Genomic DNA, 20,531 nt, shown 5'->3' with positions numbered 1-20,531 from the left:
GGGCCGACTATACCTGCATGCTTCGTGCACAGGGTGCTCCAGCTTCTGTGCATCCCTTGAACCAAGAAATAGCAGAAGAGTAGAATGGGAAATGACAACAAAGCTGGCTTCACACTCTCACCATCGCTTTCCAAAGTGAACTAGAACCCAAAGATGCTATGACGAGGCTGTGTAAAGTTAGGAAATGTTTGCTTAAACCGAGGGAAATGTCCAACAAGATTCCTCTAAATGTGCTTCTTCGTACGGGCTCACGGGTGGTCTGAGAGACTAGAGAGGTGCTGACAAGAACCCGCAGAGGACTTTTGTTATCCTTTGGGTGCAGAACAGTCAGCTCTGATGAGCCAGTACCTGTTTCTGAGAGGACGGAGCTGGCCTACTTACAAGTCTTAATGGCACTTTAATCAGCTTTAGATGGAATCTGGGGGTGTTGCTGAGCTTGGGGAACAGCATGGAGGAGGGGAGGACTCCATGGGGAAGGTAGGAGGGTTTCTGAGGAAAATGATGGCATCAAAGCACTAGGCTATGTGGGCCAAGAAGATGAAGTTGGCACGTCTTCTACACAGAGGCTCCTTCACAAATGTGGTTTTCCCCATCCCATAGCAATCAGTGTACAAAAGGAGAGTTTTATTTGCAAAACAAAGCTCCTTATAATTTTCAACTATCACCAACAGTTTTAATATAACATGTGCCCTGGAGCAATGCTGTCACATATTTGAGTATGAACATAGAAACCTCTGGCCACTTGAGAACCTCATGCTCAAAAATTCCCAGGACACCAAACAGTGTTTCATATGCCTCAGCTAAAGAATTCTGTAGAGCATACATCAGCGTACTCAGTGCCTCCACATTCACATTCCAGAGCTCATCCAATTGCCAGTCTCTCCCATTATGGTCTCAGACTCATGACCCCACGGCCCCTTCAGCAAGCAGATGATGCTCATTCTACTGGAGAAACACTTGGTCCCATCCAGGATAACTGCTGGGCCATGGCTGATGTGAGGAGGCCCGGGCAAAGCTCAGGTAAGGAAGGCCTATGGAGGGTCAATCTTGTGTCAATTTGCCATATCTCAGCTTAAGCACGGGGTAGTACAGAAGGATTAGGGGTAACCAAGTCAGGCACGGGCTGTGACCATCCACGAAAGTCAGGGGCAGGGACCCCTTTTCTAAACATACCCTCTTCAGTATTGAAGGCATCTCATTAACTGAGGTGTGTGCGTGTGTGTGCGTGTGTGTGTGTGTGTGTGTGTGTGTGTGTGTGTGTGTGTGTGTGCATGTACGTGTGTTGGTACGGATAGAACCCAGGGTCCTGTGCACTAAGGGAGCAGCTTCATTACTGAGCTACAATTTCCGCCTCAGCATCTGATTTCCTAATTCAATACGTGAAAGAGCCATCTCCTTTTGAGGGTGGATGATGGGTAAGATCAAGGACACAATGTGACATTTCTGATAGGGAGGAGTCTAGATATCACACAATATGGCCAACAGGAAATTTAAGTCATTCCTGTTACAATCTATATGCCAAAGATCACAAACACATATAAACTTTGTATATCACATATATATGGGATACAAAATGATATATATGATATTAAATGTTCCTAGATGTCAAAGAGACAATAATTACTAATGATTTATTCTCCCACCATGCCAGTGATTTAATAGCAAGATGAACACCCTTCCAGAGTGTATGTTGCCAGTGTAGACCTTCACTAAGGGCTCTGGTGACCTGGTGACATCATATGAACATTCTCTGAGGTCCAGCTGCTATGTTTAGAAGTGCGCTGAGCACCACTGTCTGCTTGTTGAATTACACAAGTGGGAGAATGATGGATAGACAGACATACTCCTAATGTCCAGCTTTCCTTCTCCTCCCTCATCCCACACGTGAACTACAGACCGGCCTCAGGACTCACACACTGTGCACAAGCACAACCCCGGAAGCCCTCCTCTCCCGAAACCCCAGAAATCCTGGAGGTGTTTTAGCTAACATGGAAGTGAGCCGCCCACCTCCCATTCACCACACAAAACTCAGCATCACTTGCATTCTTTTTCTAATCTCCTCTCAGCCCACCATCCTGTTATCTATCTTTCTTTGTTCTCTTTTCACAGTGTCTATAAAATGCCCCATGGACAGCCTGCCACGAAGCAGGCACTCAGTGCAGGAGGTCTAGTCCCTGCAAACTATAGGCCATTCTTTCACTGGACGCTTTCCCATCTTCTGGGCCGTTTTATGATCAGGTTGATATGGATAGATACTGCTCACCTTCATGGCCAGCAAACCTGCAGATCACAATAGGTTACTTTCTATTCGTGACTCTACGAATGAAAGTATTTTTCCTCCCTTGCATCTCTGCATGAGATATTCATTAGACTTGTCTTTACCTAAGTAACTCATTGGTAACTGCATGATGGTATCTTAGAGCCCCTTTATTGGCTGGGGAGATCACTCAGCGGTTAAAGTGCTTCCTGTACAAGCATGAGGGCCAGAGCTCATGCAAATGCAGGGTGGCAGGGAAATAATTCTAAAGGCAGAGCCTGAGGAAGCTGAGCACGCTGGCTGGGTGGACTAGCCATGTCGGTGAGCTCTGGGCTTGACTGAAAGAATCTACCTCAATAAATAACGGGCAGGAATGAAGGATTCTTTTTAATATCAATCTCTGGGCTACATATATACAGGTATACACACACCTACCAGTAAAGCATATATAAACACACATGTACACACACACATGCATAAACACACACACACACACACACACACACACACACATGGGTGGGGCACACACAAAACCAGAATAAAATACCTTTCATATATCTTGTATTGTGTTTATAAGTTCTATCTACTGGTTCAAATGGAATAAAACAGATATTGGGTCTTCATTTATATTTTTGTAAATAGTTGAGTTCTGAGCACAATGAACAAAGCTGAGTCTGAGTTACGTCATAGATAGATGTCTTTGTCTTTCTAGAGACTGAATCAGCACCAACCTGATGTTGTCCTCTTGGCTCCTGTCCAGAGCACATAGACTAAGACTCAAATAGGAATGGCAAAGCAGTCATGGAGTACAGCACGGGTCACACCTGCTGACCTACTCCATGCAACCTCACACCTGCAATTGAGACTCAGGAAAGATCATCCAGAGACTGCCTCACCTGGGGATCCATCCCATATACAGCCACCAAACCCAGACTATTGCTGATGCCAAGTAGTGCTTACTGGCAGGAGCCTGATAAAACTGTCTCCTGAGAGGCTGGGAAGGGAGAGGGGAGAGGGAAAAGCAGGAAGGAAGATAACATTTGAAATGTAAATTTAAAAAAACCAATAAAAAATAAAAAAGAAAAGGGAAAAAAAAGAATCACTCTTATTTCTAACACAGACCTTGCCATTTTCTTTTACTCACTTGAACACAGTCATAGCTGCATTGGAAATGGGTGACTATTGTTTTGTTATGGCATAAGAATTAACATAAGGTACAACAACACAAACTCTGAAAGGGACCATTACTAAAGTCGGAAAAGCGTTAGTCCCTCCACTTTTAGACGCAGCACCATGCACACTGCCTATACCTTCAGGGAAGACTTACATCAATTTGTCTAAACTTCAAATATTATTTGTAGAGCTGTTTTATCAGAAAATAAATTCTAATCTTCCACGGCGTTAAATTGTTTTAGCCTCTCATGAGTTTGTAAAAAATTCTGTTAACATTTTCATCTATTTCAAATGAACATGGCAGATTTCCAAATATTGGGAATTGCAAGTGCCTGTTCTCAGCACATGGTATCAACCATCTGCTCTGACCAACCGGGAACTGTCCAGACATCACCTCCGATGTGTCATTGTAAAGTCAAAGCATCCCTGGCGTTCCTGCAGTGTTTCCCCAGCATTTTGCACATGGTGAATAGGCTGTAGCTCTTCCAAACAAGGAACCTGCTGACCACATGCATGTGGGTACTTTTCCTGTGCATCCAACTGTGTGTGTTTATATTTGTCCCCTCACCGTCCTTCCCTGCTTCCCACCCCTCCTCAAACGCATGCATTCCTCTCATACAAACACATCCCACAGACAAGTAAATTTGTCTCAGGGAGCTTGAATCCCAACAGGCCCATAAGAATGAAGGTTTGGTACCATTTCAAACTGACACTGTGATACATTCTACACCAAGTGAATATAGAGAATTTTTATTTTCCTTTAAGAACACAGAGTTATTCACACGGTGATTAATTATTGTGTTTACTTTCTTAGGTCTTTTCATTTTGCTTGTTTATTTTAATTTTTGCATTGTGGATTAGCATTAGCTAATCATAGGAGGGCAAAGGCAGCTCACAAAGATGAAACTGCAAAGTTACAAAACATAACAATTTTTCCCCTCTTAGCCTTTCAAATTAAAATATTTCCCACAAGTCCATAAACTTATTATTCAATTTTCATTTAGTATTTACTAGAACAGACAAATTGTTAGAAAACAAAGCAATAATTTCCCAGTGTAGATATAAAAAATAAATCCTTCATTGCCAAAAACCAAACCAGTATAAAATACCAGTGAGCATGTGGATTCCGTGTAGGGTGAGCTGTCAAAGTGAGAAAACTTGAACGTGGATGATGGTAAAGCTGTTGCAGGACTGTGCAAAACACTCAGCAGAGGTCCATGCAGACAGCGAGTGTCAAACACATACAGAAATACCCTATAGAATAGAAATTTCCTATAGAATACAAATACCCTATAGAAACAGTCCAGTAAGTATGCTGCACCCTGAGAGAGCGTTACTAAATTTTGATTGACAAATGTTGGGGTAAAATACATGGGAAACAAGTTAGAAGGTACCCATTTTTCCATTGTGACCAGTACTACTCCAGCACAAGATGCCCAGGAAACACCTCATGTTCTACCTGACTCTGGTTCACACACACGCGCGCGCACACACACACACACACACACACACACACACACACACGCAAGTACACACAGAATCATAAATCCATCTGTCAGGTATCGAGTCATAATGCTTAGAGTATTCCTTAAGTGTAAATGTTTAATGTTAAATGCCTGACATGTGTGAAGGGTTTGAAGCAAGAATATTGCAAATATGCATCTGTCATACATCTAATTCCGGCTCTCTGGATGTCTGCATATAATTGCCATTTCAGATTTACTTCAAAATAAGAGAAATCAAGTAAAAAACCATGTTATTTCTGTCTCTGTCTCTTTGTCTCTCTCTCTGTCCTTCCCCACCAAGAGCTACTTAGATGACTATGAAGACCTATGTCACTCCATGAAGTACAGCTGACTCCTCAAACTTATTAGAAACACACTTCTTACAGTTTAAATATTTTAAGTCAGCAATTTTTGTTTACCCACTTCAGATAAAAAAACAAATTCCTAAACAAACATCATGACCAAGAAGCAAGTTGGGGAGGAAAGGGTTTATTGAGCTTATACTTCCATATTGCTGTTCATCACCAAAGGAAGTCAGGACTGGAACCCAAGCAGGTCAGGAAGCAGGAGCTGATGCAAAGGCCATGAAGGGATGTCACTTACTGGCTTGCTTCCCCTGGCTTGCTCAGCCTGCTTTCTTATAGAACCCAGGTCTACCAGCCCAGGGATGGCTCCACCCACAATGGGCTGGGCCTTCCCCCCTTGATCACTAGTTGAGAAAATGCCTTACAGCTGGATCTCATGGAGGCATTTCCTCAAGGGAGGCTCCTTTCTCTGTGATAACTGCAGCTTGTGTCAAGTTGACAAAAAAAAAAAAAAAAAAAAAAAACAAAAAAAAAAAAACAGCCAGTACAAACATGTCACATAATGTAATTCAACTTATTTAACAGAGCAAGCTGTTCCAAAGTATTCAACAATGCTTCTTGGGCAAAACCATACTACATAATGGTGTTAGCAACTATAGGGTGGACATGTACAGTTTGGGAAATCTGTCTAGAGGTTCAGGCTCACCCCTGGCCTGGTACTTCATGCTTCTTCATGAGTTCCTGCAGTACGTCACCTGCCACCCTGTCAACACTGGGTGATGAACACACTGCCTGCACTTCCCGTGTCTTCCCAACTGTCTGGCAGCACATTCAGAATGCTCCCCACCCCACACCCCTGTTTCCTTGCTAACTCTGCAGTGTTTTTGAACTCTTTCACATCTGAGCATTCATGGTTCTCTTTACATATGATTACCAGTGCTATGATATCAGAGAGTTCTTAGAAAGGCACGTCATGAGCAGGGCTGATGTGGAAAGGAAGCCATATGAAAGCCATTTGACTGCTCTAGCAGCTGGTCTGTAGACATCGGGAAGGACAGGCAGAGTTCCTTTGATAAGATGTTCTTAACAAGCAGGTGGAGCTTCTGGGCATATACCCCAGAGACGCTCCAACATACAACAAAGACACATGTACCACAATGTTCATAGCAGCCCTATTTATAATAGCCAGAACCTGGAAAGAACCCAGATGTCTTTCAGTAGATGAATGGATACAAAAATTGTGGTACATTTACACAATGGAGTACTACTCAGCCATCAGAAACAATGACTTTATGAAATTCTTAAGAGAGACCAGACATCTGACAGGTAAGAATTTTAGCAATGAAATCACAGATTTACACCAAAAGCACCTCCACCCCGGGTAGAGAATGTGGAATAGCTGTGGGTGTATTTCAGGGGCAGAGGCCTGTGCCTTTCTACCATGCATAATGTCCTGGGCTCAATTTCTAAGATCACACACATGAACATAGAGACTTGGTAATGGAACTGGACTGCTACCCACAGGCAGACGCACAGACACAGGTTTAAGTGAACAGAAATAACACGGTCGGCAGCATGAACAACTGCTATCAACAACAACAGAAGGCTGTTAACTACAAAAAGAAGGTTGTGATTGTGTTTTCCAAAAGGTTTAGAAATACAATTTTGAGAATTTTTTTAAAGCGAGGACAGATGTTATGTCTCTTGAGAAAGCTGTTATCCAGAAACTAATTGTAATGTATACTTTAAAATTGATCCATCTCCTTGGATCAAATTTATATAAAAGCTTTGGTCATTTAATTATTAGAGCAAGCACAGCAAACGCTCCAACCATCCAGCCATCTCCTCAGAACTGAAACCAATTGTAATTGTTTAGATACATAGGTTCAGTGTGAGGTAGCTTTACTGAAGCTGTATGCACCATCTTCTCAGTGCTTTTCTCACGGAGATTTCAATGCTGTGCTGTCTACCATACTATAGAACTAGGTTTCATAAACAGGATGCAAGAAACATGTCATTCACTTATGCTTAGCTCTACAACACCATGAATAAACCTACCTCATACTGAACCTATGTGTCTAAGCAAGTAAAAATTGATTTTGGTTCTGAAGAGATGGTCAAGAGTGTTTGCAGCTCTTGCGAGGACCAGAGTTGGTTTCCTTCAGCCTATGACAGTAGCTCACAATCAGTGTGAACGGTGGTTCTGATGCACTCATCTGGCCTCCCAGGGTATCCACACACATTTTCAATGCACACATTGTCAAGCAGACTCACAAACGAAAATAAAATAAGTATGTTAAATATTCGTAGCACTTCTTTGAAAATGTGGTACACTGCTTCGGTCAAGTTCACTCCACCATCCCTTCCCAGCCCCCAAACTTCTGTGTCATTCCTTCTGTTCCAGTTTGTTCCATCTATCAAGTTCCATTTGTGCTGCCCACGTATTTGTAGAAGTATGACACTCTCTGGATATGGCTGAATTACCAAAGCAAAACTCTTAAAGAAAATGGGCTCTCCTGCCAGGCTGGTACTCCATGCCCACTGTTCTCCGTACTAGGACTTGGTCTGGCTTGAGATTACAGAGGGCTTGGGCGTGCTGTAACAACCACTGTAAGTTCCCATTTGCAGCTGTCCTGATGTGTCCAGAAAATACTGCTTCTTTGTATTTATCCGCTGCCTCCAGGACTCTTTATGTTCCCTGAGCCTTGGAAGGAAGTGTGTGACACAGACGTCCCATTGAGAGTTAAGCATTCTACATTCTCTATTTCTGTTTGGTCAGAGAATTGTAGGTCTCTGTGTTAAGCACCATCTACTGCAAACAAAAAGTTGTCTAGTAAAAGCTGAGAGAGGCATTAGTCTATGGGAATAAGGAGTCATTAGAATTCAGTTTTAAAAGATACCCATGAGGCGCAAGTCCTCCGAGAGACTGTGTGCCTGCAGGTACCTGTGTTGTTTGATCAAATAAACCCTCATGCTGATTGCAAAAAAAAAAAAAAAAAAAAAAAAAAAAAAAAAAAAAAAAAGATACCCATGAATCAGAACAGTACTACATTCTCTATTAGTGTCACAAGTTCTTGGCTCAGATATGGGTTTCACCTTGGGGAACAGGACTTAGATCCATTAGAAGGTCACTCTCCTAATGTTGATGGCACTGTTGCACCAGTGGCATGTTTTACTGGGTGGCTGCTATTAGAGGTAGCAGGACTCACAGCTGGGTTAGATTGATAATTCATTTTCTCCCTTGGTATCACCTCCAAACACTGTGAAAGATAGCCAGTATGTCAGTAGGTCAGCAGGTCAATGGGTCAATAGGACAGTACCATCCTGTTGCTGACATGTTCGAAAATTAGATTGTTATAATTGTTGCACAACTTTGCACATATATGCTTATAAATTTGAGCAAATTATCCTCAATTACCTGTGTGTATATTATCTCCCAATGATGATATTTTTAAAACAAAGTAAAAGTACTTTTTGAGAAGTTCAACAGAATTAACAAATCTTTATCTGGATCACTGGTTCTCAATCTTTCTAATGCTGTGGCACTTTAAAAATAGTTCTGTATATTGTGGTGACCTCCAACCATAAAATTATTTCATTGCAACCTTATAAGTAAAATTTTGCTACCCTTATGAATCATAATGTAAATATCTGATATGCAGGATATCTATATGTGACCTCTCCCGAAGGAGTCACAAGCCACAGGTTGAGAACCAATGACCTAGATGAACTGAGAAAAGAAGACCATGCAACATCAAAAGAAAGGCATCACAAGGGAAGCTACTGAAATTAAATGTCAAGAGGCTATTATACACAAATGAAGACGGCAATGTTAGGAAAAAGATAGATTCCTAGAAGCACATAATCTAGAAAAACAATTACTCAGTGGGGGAGGGGGCAGTGAGATGCCTCAGCAGTTAAGAGCACCTGAGCTTATGGCCCAGGCCCCATGTGGTCAAAGGAGAATCCTGACTCTTGAATACTATCCTCTGACCTTCACATCTGCAATGCCGAACATGTACACACACACAGACACACACAGACACACACAGACACACACACACACAGACACACACAGACACAGACACACACACATACACACACACACACAGACACACACACACACAGACACACACACAGACACACACACAGACACACACACACACACACAGACACACACAGACACACACAGACACACACACACACAGACACACACAGACACAGACACACACACATACACACACACACACAGACACACACACACACAGACACACACACAGACACACACACAGACACACACACACACACACAGACACACACAGACACACACAGACACACACAGAGACACACACAGACACACACACACAGACACACACAGACAGACACACACACACACACACACACACACACATACACACACACCAGTATGTTAAAATGTAATAATTGTTTTAAAGAGAGAGAAAATTCTAAACAGAGAAAGGCCCAGGAATTTTTAAAGTCACTCATGTATACTAAATGAAATCACCAAATAATGGAGAGACAGAGCCCCACCTGGAAATCTCTTGTCACCAAATGACATTCCAGGACCTGGAATGTGTTGCATCTAACTGAGTTGTTGGCTAAAGGGTCCCCCAGGAATCCCCCTAGAACCTGGAGCCTTCACCCCTATATGCTAGCTTAAGAAGGCACTTTCCATGGTACTGAAAGAGATACATAAACACAAACCCAGCTATGAACAATTTGATCTACGCTAGTATCCTGCCTGCAAAGTATGCTGGGCATAAATCTACATCTACATCTAGATATATCTAGATAGATATAGATATAGATAGAGATATAGATAGAGATATAGATATGTAGATGTAGATATAGATATAGATATAGAAATAGATATAGAGATAGAGATAGAGATAGAGATGTAGCTGTAGATGTAGATATAGATATAGAAATATATATAAATATAGATATAGATATGGAAATAGGTATAGATATAGATACAGATATAGATATAGAAATAGATATAGATATGGATATAGAAATAGATATGGATATAGATAGATAGAAATATAGATATAGATATACATATACATATACCTATTGAAATATAGATATAGATATGGAAATAGATATAGATATAGATAGATACAGATATAGATATAGAAATAGATATGGATATAGATATAGATATAAAAATATAGATATAGATATGGAAATAGATATAGATATAGATACAGATACAGATACAGATACAGAAATAGATATAGATATAGATATGGAGATGGAGATGGAGATAGAGATAGAAATGGATATGGATATAGATATAGATAGAGACAGAGATAGAGATAGAGATAGATATAAAAATAGATACAGATATAGATATAGAAATAGATATAGATATAAATACACAGTATTTCTTTTTAAAAAATATTCACTTTTATGTGTATGACTGTTTTTCTGCATGTATGTATCTTCATTACATGTATGGCTCATTTCCATGAAAGTCAGTGGACAACTTTCAGTTCAGATTCCTGGAACTAGAGTCGTAGACAGTAGTGAACTGCTATGTGGATGCTTGCAGTCTGGTCGGCTGCAGGTGCAGGCACTGGCACAATTCCTGTAGTACACACATTTGCCAGTTTTAGAGTCTACCTGACACTTGATGTCTTAACTACTAACTACTACTGTCCTTTGGTTGTAAGTTTAGCATCTTATTTTTTTACAACTCTTTTTTTTATTGTATATGTGTTTTCTATTGTATAAGTGGGTTAGGAATGTAGAATTCCACGTTGTTTTAGTGTTTTCCCTTGCAGGATTTCTTGTGCGTACTCTGGATATCATGCATATGTGAATATAACAGATACAGTCTTATTGGTCACATTTTTCCAACCTTAGTGAAGTCCAAAAAAATGTATTCATCTTGGTATTTCTGCATTCTCATGTAAAATATTCTCAACAGCTTCCTACACCTTCTTAGGCAGACATGATGCAGTCCCATCAACATTGCCTGATGTCCTCTCTGTCTCTTTCATGTTCAGAGAGAACTTTCTCAAGCTGTGTCTTTAGCCGGGTCGGCTCTTGCTCATCTTCACTGCTGACGGTTATATTGCTGGCTCAGCATTGTTGCTTCTTTCTGACTCCTTTCTGAGCATCTTTGTGTCACAGGGTACCACTTCCCCTTGCTTCCCCTCCTTTCTGGTGGGCAGCGCACTATGCTCCTGCTGATTTTCTTTTACTCTGTTCAAAAAGTCTTAAATGTTGCTTTTGTTGCTCAATTATAACTTCTTGGTGCAGGTTGTGGGTTGATTCCGTTCAGGTTAACTGGCTTTCCCAAGTGGAGGGTTTATGACCCTGGATGAGGCAAAGGTCTTTGGCATCAATGGCAGAGCCAGATCACTGGGAATGCACCATCAGGTAATCCTCCAGTACCGAAGAGCATCCCTTCTGTTCTCCGGCTTTCCAGTGCTCATTTCTTTGGTCGATAACGGTTTGTAATGGCCCACAGTGTAGGCCCATCTATAATAACCCGGAAATAAAGGTTTTAATTCTGATAGTTGTTACCTAATTGATTTTCACGGACGCACTACATTGGCCTTTACATTTCTATTGAACCAGTTCATTTCTGCAGACTCGACGTCACTACGTGCTAACGGTCTCCACAGTAAAAGGCCACACGCCGCCGCTTACGTTTGTCCAGGTTATAAAGGCTGCGCGTCAGCTACTTCACAGTCAATTTAAGAAATTCTTACAGAAAAACGGAGCATAAATAAAAGGTAATTGAGTGTCTAAGTGAGTGTCTAGTAGACAGTTCCTTCTTTGATTAGTTGCCCCATTTATTTAATTTGAAAGCTGCTAGTGAGCTTTTCAGAGTCACCCTCGCTCACAAAAAATCCACGCTACCAACTGTTTGTTCTAAGAGGGGAATTTGATTCTGACCCCTGCTGTCTTCTTTTAATTAACTCTATCTACATCATGCTGGATTAGAGTTGTAGGGAATTCTTTACTCTTGTCACATTTTACTGGCATTACTCCCAAGCCTCCCTGTTTGTCTTTGTCACTTTTGTATCTGAATGGACGGGTGGGCGGTGCAGAGCTGATATTAGCTCAAAGAAGCTGTAAGTGTTCGGCTACGATGGGCATCTTCCTCAGAGGCCCCCGAAGTTAGTGTGAGACCCTGGACAGACAACAGCCAGCAGAGTCTGCCCGCCTCCGCTTTGCTCCTTCTCTAGATCACGTCTCAGCTCCTCAGGCCGGAGTGCCTTGTCCCTCCATAAGACGTTCAGCATTGGTGCATACACAGCATTCAGTGAGCAAGACAGGAACAACCCTAGTACAAGTAGGATGTTCTACTGTATTAATAAATGTGATGAAAGCACACTCGCCCCAGTCAAAGCAGCCCACAGTCCATCCTGCCTCCCCGGAAGCTTCCGTTTCTGTTTAATCGAAACCTGAAGGCCCAGCTTTATGAGAAGACACGTGTGCACAGAGTCAAAGGATGGCTGGGTGTGAGCTTTCACTGCAGTGCTAAAGAGCTGTGTGCACACATGGATGAAATATCCTAGAATTACTTGCAGGACAATAACAAACACACACAAATGCTACTCTGCACGCCATTCTAAACCGTCACTTCAGGTTTCATCCAACTGTCACCATTGGTCCACTGAAGGGGATGTGGCTCCAGGTTCTTCCCCAGAAATTTTTTTTTCTTTATAAAATGGGTTCATATCATAACTATCATTGGGGGAACTTTGCTTTATCACTTATGGAAATGTGTTTGCCCATCTGTTAAATGGTCTTAAGACGCTTGTCTTTAACTGCTGTGACGACACTGCACATTTAACCATTCTTCCGAGTGAGGACAGAAAGTCTCTACACTGTTACCAGTCTCACTGACCACCGCACAGGGCATAGCCTCTTACACAGGTCTTACTTTGTTTTCTCCTAGAGCACAGTGCTGGAGTCCAGACTGCACCTCCTGCCAGCAAAGCGCTGTGTTTCGGGGTGGAAAAGGCCACTCTAGGAGAACCTGTGGGTAGAGGCAAACTTCCACACCCTCGGCATCCAACCAGTGAACCTCAGAATCCTTCCTTCCTCGGGAAGAGAAAGTCAGATAAGCCTGTCACCTTTCCCAACTAGATCACGGGTGAACTTGCCTCCCTGGCACCTTGGGTCCCTTGTGTGTGCCTTTAATTCACAAAGTACCAGAATACTGGGAACCAAAATGGGAGCGTGAGTGTGTAGAAAGACAGAAAAGGGCTTTGTACAAAGTCCCATCTGCACATTATCCAGGGAACCAGAGCCCGGTCCACACGGGAACCAAGTATTACCTTCAAAATAAAACCAGTACAGTATTTGTATGTTATGTTTTATTACTATATACTCTGAGCTTGTTTTCACATTCGAATTCTATATTTTATTTTAAATGTTTTCAATGAACACTCATGATACTACCCACCCCATGTCACCATCCCGGGAGTGTGTGATCTAGTCTTGACCTGGCAGAGAATTGCACGTGTAGGTGGCTAAGTGGCACGTGTGTCCTCTTGCTCATTGCTGTGGTCTCCGTACTTTGTGGTTAGCTGTCATTCATCGTAGATTAAGTAAGTTACTGAAGTGAAGGGTCCTCCCACCACCTGTCTCTGCATATCTGTGCACCCCAAACATTCATCAAAAATAAACAAATAAAAATCAAAACAAAACAAAAGCCAAGAAAAGCCAGAACCAAGATTAGGAGACTCCCTCAGCGTTCAGTTACTCACATGAGGTCTGTTCTTCCTTCCACCACCACTCACCAAACCAGGGTGCCAGGGTCTGGAGTCACAGTCTACAAAGAGAGTAAAATGAAAGTCACTGGACAGAAGACAGACACAGATTCCAGGCATTCTAAAAAGCACTGGCCACAGGAGCTGGCTGGCTTCTCGGCTGTACAGAAAACCGGTGTTAGCTGGTGACAGTCATTGTCACTTCAGTTCTTCCAGCCTTGTCATCGAGTAGATTCCTCTAGGAACACCACAAAAGCCTTTCAGTCTCATTCTTCACCTACACTGCTTTGTCTTTCCCTGGATCCGCACTGGCATTAAGTGGAAAGTTAGGAGAGGCTGGCCGGGGCCTGACAGCCAGAAGACGGTGTAAACGTTCCTTTGTCATTAGTCTCTGTGACAATGGGTGGGAAACACAAAAGGTGTGTGTGAACATAACTCCACAGCACCTTTTGGCACTGTGGTGTGCCATTTGATGCTTGCCAATCAAGCATGGTAGCTCTTGGGGACATTAATTGTCCTGTGTGTGGGACTTCTGTGCAGGGGATGGGAACATTTCTGTGGCAGCTGTTTTGAATACCACGTGCAAAGGAAGAAAGGCAAATGGAGTGAAGCCTGGAAGGATGTGGAGTGGAATCTGCCTGGAGTATGTGTAAACAGTAAGGAACAAACGGAGGATTAATGCCTGGGATGTAGAACAAATGAACAGGGTCCGAGAAGAGGGGAAACGTTCACATAACCAGTGGGGGACAGAGGCTCCGCTGGAAAGACGCACAGTTCCATTTTGTTCAGACTGATTTAGCAGCAACAGAAAACAGCAAGGAAACATGAAAGCCATGGCAATTTATCACAGTTATCATTTCCCCTGATAAGTAGTTCTTTGTTTAAACAAGTGCCCATTATAGAAAACAAGACCTCGACTGTAACAACAAACCCAGCTTCTTCCAAGGCTCCCTGCAAAGAAACTGGGGGCGGGGAGGGGGTTCCAACAGAACTAATAGTGACATGTGTGGTCTTTTGAAAAAGATACAGCAACAGAAAGTATTTCCCAGTCTCTAAGTATGAAAATAGGCATTCAGTTCCCATATTTCTGCAATGTCCACACATAAAAACTGAGAACTAATGTTCAGAATTTTCAGTATCAGTAAAATATGTTGTACGTCAGAATTCTGGTGCTGCTTGTAAGACACACCCAATAGGGGACCAGACTGCTTTGTCTTGACACTGCCTGTGGACAGTGGATATGTGCACACACCCAGTAGCCAATCAAATTCTCTCTGATTTCAATCTTAGGGACAGAAGGCAAGCGTTCCAAGGGTCAGAACAACTTGAAGACGACAGCCAGTAAAGTCTTACTAGTCCTCTGGCCCTAGAGAAACAGGGACGCTGCCTTCAATCATTAGGGGAAAACTGCTGCTTGGGAAACCGGAGGCAAAGGAGAAGGAGGAGCAAGCATGTCAGTGATGCCGGAGCACAGGGCAGTGAGCGATGGCTTGGACCAGGAATTCTGCCACCTTCCAACCTGAGAATCTGACCAGCTTATAACTTTTCAATTTTGAGGTTCTTATCTGTAAAATGAGAATTGTGACCGTAGGGATGGCAGCTGAGAATAAAGGACATCTCATACATTGGAACAAGCAGAAAAGAGCCAGCTACCGCAAGCAACATGACTGTATGCAGTTAAGTATTGCCCTTCTAATTGCACCACTGAGGAAAGCCTGGAGAACACAGCCCAGGCTCTCATTCCTCTCAGAATTTGAGCCATCATGACGTTCAGGCCATACAAAGTTTATCCACAGCCACCTGCCCACAGGAGCTCCTCTTATCATTAATCTATTATATAATCTAATCATTAATCTATGAACTCTGAATGAAATCCTCTCACCTACAGTTAGAAATGACTAAAGCAGGGTGAGTCTTGCATATTTTATCAGACTTGTGGACTAAGGATTAAAGGATTAAAGGCTAGAGGTATTCTCCACAGACAACAATAAAAGAGCATAGGACAACCAAAAACAATGGTTCTTAGAGAAGGAAAAGTCAAATGTCCCAAGCAGGTGCCTTTGCACCTGGGATCCAGGAGGAATGGCTCTGTGTAACTGTACTCTCAGGTGTGGGATCTCAGGTGTGGGATGGCTCTGTGTAACTGTACTCTCAGGTGTGGGATCTCAGGTGTGGGATGGCTGTGTGTAACTGTACTCTCAGGTGTGGGATGGCTGTGTGTAACTGTACTCTCAGGTGTGGGATGGCCGTGTGTAACTGTACTCTCAGGTGTGGGATGGCCGTGTGTAACTGTACTCTCAGGTGTGGGATGGCCGTGTGTAACTGTACTCTCAGGTGTGGGATGGCCATGTGTAACTGTACTCTCAGGTGTGGAATGGCTCTGTGTAACTGTACTCTCAGGTGTGGAATGGCTCTGTGTAACTGTACTCTCAGGTGTGGGATCTCAGGTGTGGGATGGCTCTGTGTAACTACTCTCAGGTACTGACAGAAGAGTGGGTAAGATCTAGCTTGAGTCTCTAACTCTGGTGGGTAGTTACAGGAATTGTAGGACCAGCACAGTAGTAAATGTTTATAAATTGTCTTTACATTATCTCAAGAGATTTTCTAATTGTTCACTCAAGAGCAACCTGCACAATTACTCTTGCTATGTGCTATTAATCCTACACAGCCAAGTGCAAAGTAGAAGAAAGGCTCACCACTGAACTACATCCCTGGCATTCATATTGCTTCCTCATTTCCTGTTTTCCCTACTCTTAGTCCCAGCTGTCCTCCAAACTTATGGTGAACTATTCTACGTTCCCTTCACGAATAGTCTCAGAATGACACGCACATTGCACTCACCTTTGTTTTCACAGATTTTTCACACATACATTTAGCTTAAAATCCAAGCTTAGCAAAAAACATCTTAGAGATTTGACAAGGGAGAAAACTACACCTACACACACCTATACATACCTACAGAGCCACACATACCTATACAGAGACACACTTTGGATGTTTAAATAGGCCCCATAGACTCATGTATTTGAATGCTTGGCCATAGGGAGTGGCACTATTAGAAGGTGAGGCCATATTGGAGGAGGTGTGGGCAAGCTGGAGAAAGTGTGTCACTGTGGATTTGGGGCTTTGAGGTCTTAAATGCTCAAACTATGTTCAATGTAAAACACAACCAGCCCACTTCTGCTGCCTTTGGATCAAGATGTAATACTCTCAGCTCCTTCTCCAGAACCATGTCTGCCTAGATGCTGCCATACTTCCTACCAATGATGATATGGACTAATCCTCTGAAACGGTGAGCCTGCCCCAGTTAAACATTTTCCTTTATAAGAGTTGCCTTGGTCACGGTGCCTCTTCACCGCAATGAAACTCAAACAAAGACAGAAGTTGGTACTAGGGGCTGAGGATTCCTGTGATAGGCCTGACCATCTTTTGTTTAAAGTGGGATGTCACAAGGGGTTTGATCTGGAATGGAATAAGCCTTTAATGTCTTGAGGCATTGTAGTCATGCTTATAAAGATCTATAATGAATAGAATTAAGAAATGTAGAGGAGTGTTAATCCAGCAACACTATTGGTTTGGCAAGGGATCACATCCAAAGATATGATATGTCAGTAAAATAACTATACCCTTGATAACAATATGATCTGGCAGAAACATAAGTGTGTATACACTCTTAAAAATACCTAATAAGGAGGGTAAGGTTAGTTTGTAAAAGGAAGTAGCCATGTTTGAAAGTGAAGGACAGGCAATGTATTTAATCAGATAATCATTTGACAGAAGGAGTCAGACATACCCAACTCACAGAGGGACATCACAGGAAAGAGAGGATACTTAAAAGCAGCGGGAGAGAAAAAAAGGTGGTAGACCTATGTATGTATGTGTGTGATGTTGGATGGTTTGGGGGGGGGTATGACAGTTTTACTGGGACAGTTCTATAAAGACAGATTACAAAGTGAACCAGCTAAACACAAGTTAGAACAAAGACAGAACAAGCCAGAGAATGAGAAGAAGCCAGAAGATTAGAACATATTGGCAAAGTTAGTATAAGGCCAGGCAGAGCAATTCAGTCAGAAGACTAATGCAGCCAGATTGAATCAGTCAGCGTGGAGGATTAGATTGTATGGAGGCTAGAAGCTTCCAAGCCTAGGCCTAGGTGTACTTAGAACAGAGAAGAAAATGCTCTGGGCTCAGCCCAAGCCGTGTACCCACACAGCTTAGTTACGGCTTTCATCTCTTCACTTCACCTGAAGACATGAGAGAAACATTTACAGTTACAAAAAAAAGCTTAGGTCCAGTCCTGGTGGTAATACCTTTAGTCCTGTCACTTAAGAGAGAAAGGTTAGCCTGGATTGCTAAGCAAATTCCATGACAGCCAGGTTTAGGCAGTGAAGGAAACCATCAAAAATAAAAAGCCAGTCAAGACGTAGTTGAAAAAATGGGGCTAGGTTCAATCCCTAGCAAGTTGCAGAGCTTAGTAGCTTTGGCCATATGATCTCACTTGAAATTCAAGAAATATCACTCTAAAATTAAGGAAAGTTTCTGAGGCCAGAGGGTAGCAAGGATATCCATGCATGGAGGCCCAGGGAAGCTGGGAAGCTGGGAAGGTGACACCTGGGTTGCCTTGGAGACCTCAGGATGCTAGAGATGGCAGAGCCATGAGGTGCCTGCCTAGGAAAGCTGTTAACAGGAGGTAGAACCAGCCCAAGAGAAAGAAGTGTATTCAGTCAACAAAGCTGAAAAGAGTTGGAGATTAAAAGAACATCAGAAATGGAGATAGTTTGGAGTTTGCCAGCTTCCTTTTGGTCTTGCTTTGGTCCAGTATTTCCTTAGAATGCTCCTTTTCCTACATTTTCAAAGAGTTAATATATGTCCTGTACCATGATATGTTGAAAGTATGTGATCTGCTTTGGGGTTTTGATATTATAGGGGACTACAGATAAGAGGCTGCATAAATCTCAGAAGAGACTTTGAACTTTGGTCTTTTAAACATTGTTCAGATTGTGATAGACAATAGGGACTTTTCAAGTTGGACTAAATGCATTTTCAATTATGTTATGGTTGTAAGCTTATGGGGCCCAGGAAGTAGAATGTGGTGGCTTGGATAGGCATGACCCCCATAAATAAATGTTTTTGGATGCTTATATGTGTGGCTTTTTTGGAGGATGTGTGCCCTTGTTAGAGGAAGTGTGTCACTGTACAATCAAGACTTTGAGGTCTTAAATGCTCAAACTACACCCAGTATAAAACATATTCAGTTCTGTTCCGCTACCTTTGGATAAAGATATAGAACTCTCAGCTCCTTCTCCAGGAACATGTCTGCCTGCAGGCTGCCATGCTTCCCTCCATGGTGATAATGGACTAATCCTCTGAAACTGTAAGCCAGCCCCAATTGAAAGTCTGAAAATTGGACATAGTACTATACCACTCCTGGGCATATACCCAAAAGACGCTCCAACATCTAACAGGGAACACATGCTCCACCATGTTTATAGCAGTCTTATTTATAACAGCCAGAAGCTAGAAAAAACACAGATGTCCCTCAACATAGGAATGGATAAGGAAATGTGGTACATTTACACAATGGAGTACTACTCAGTTATTAAAGACAATGAATTCATGAAATTCGCAGGCAACTGGATAGAACTAAAAAGTATCATCCTGAGTGAAGTAACCCAGTCCCAAAAGAACACACATAATATGCACTCACTGATAAGTAGATATTACCCAGAAAGCTAGTATTACCCAAGATACAATCCACACACCACATGAAGCTCAAGAAGTTGGAAGACCAAAGAGGGGATGCTTCAGTCTTTCTTAGCAGGGGGAACAAAATATCCACAGGAGAAAATACAAAGACAAGGTTTGGTCAGAGACTGAAGAAATGGTCATTCAGAGAATGTGGGGATCCATCCCATATACTGTCACCGAACCCAGACATTATTGTGGATTCCAAGAAGTACATGCTGACAGGAGCCTGATATAGCTGTCTCCTGAGAGGCTCTGCCAGAGCCTGGCAAATACAGAGGTGGATGCTCTCAACCAACCATTGGTCCCCAATGGAGGAGTTAGAAAAAGGACTGAAGGAACTGTAGAGGTATTTAACTCCATAGGCATAACAACAATATCAACCAACCAGACACTCCAGAGCTCCAGAGACTAAATCACCAAACAATGAGGGAGCCATGGGTCCAGCTGCATTTGTAGCAGAGGATGGCCTTGCTGGGCATCAAGGAGAGGAGAGGCCATTGGTTCTGTGAAGGCTTGATGCCCCAGTGTAGGGGAATGCCAGGGCAGGGAGGTGGGAGGGAGTAGCTGGATAGGTGGGAGGTAGAGCACTCTCATAGAGGCGGGGGAGAGGGAATGTGATAGGGGGATTCCAAAAGGGAAACTGTGGGGCGCCGCCCACACATTCCCACGCTTCCGTCATTACAAGGTGGCGCGGATATCCGGCTGTGGGGCGCCGCCCACACATTCCCACGCATTCGCCATTACAAGATGGCGCTGATATCTGGCTGGAGTTAGCAGTAAACAA

General features: G+C 42.7%; 1 protein-coding gene across 1 annotated transcript in view; it reads right to left on the bottom strand.

The window, feature by feature from the left end:
* The window catches only part of ENOX1 (ecto-NOX disulfide-thiol exchanger 1), a gene marked incomplete at its 3' end in the record, with an annotated part of 494,647 nt that overhangs the window by 389,805 nt on the left and 84,311 nt on the right, over positions 1–20,531 (bottom strand). The window contains 1 exon segment of the mRNA XM_080917124.1: positions 13,997–14,061.

This window comes from Micromys minutus, assembly GCF_963924665.1.
Source record: "Micromys minutus genome assembly, chromosome: 5".
NCBI lineage: Eukaryota > Metazoa > Chordata > Mammalia > Rodentia > Muridae > Micromys > Micromys minutus.
Note: the sequence above shows the minus strand (reverse complement) of the source record. Positions and strands in the feature narration are given on the sequence as shown.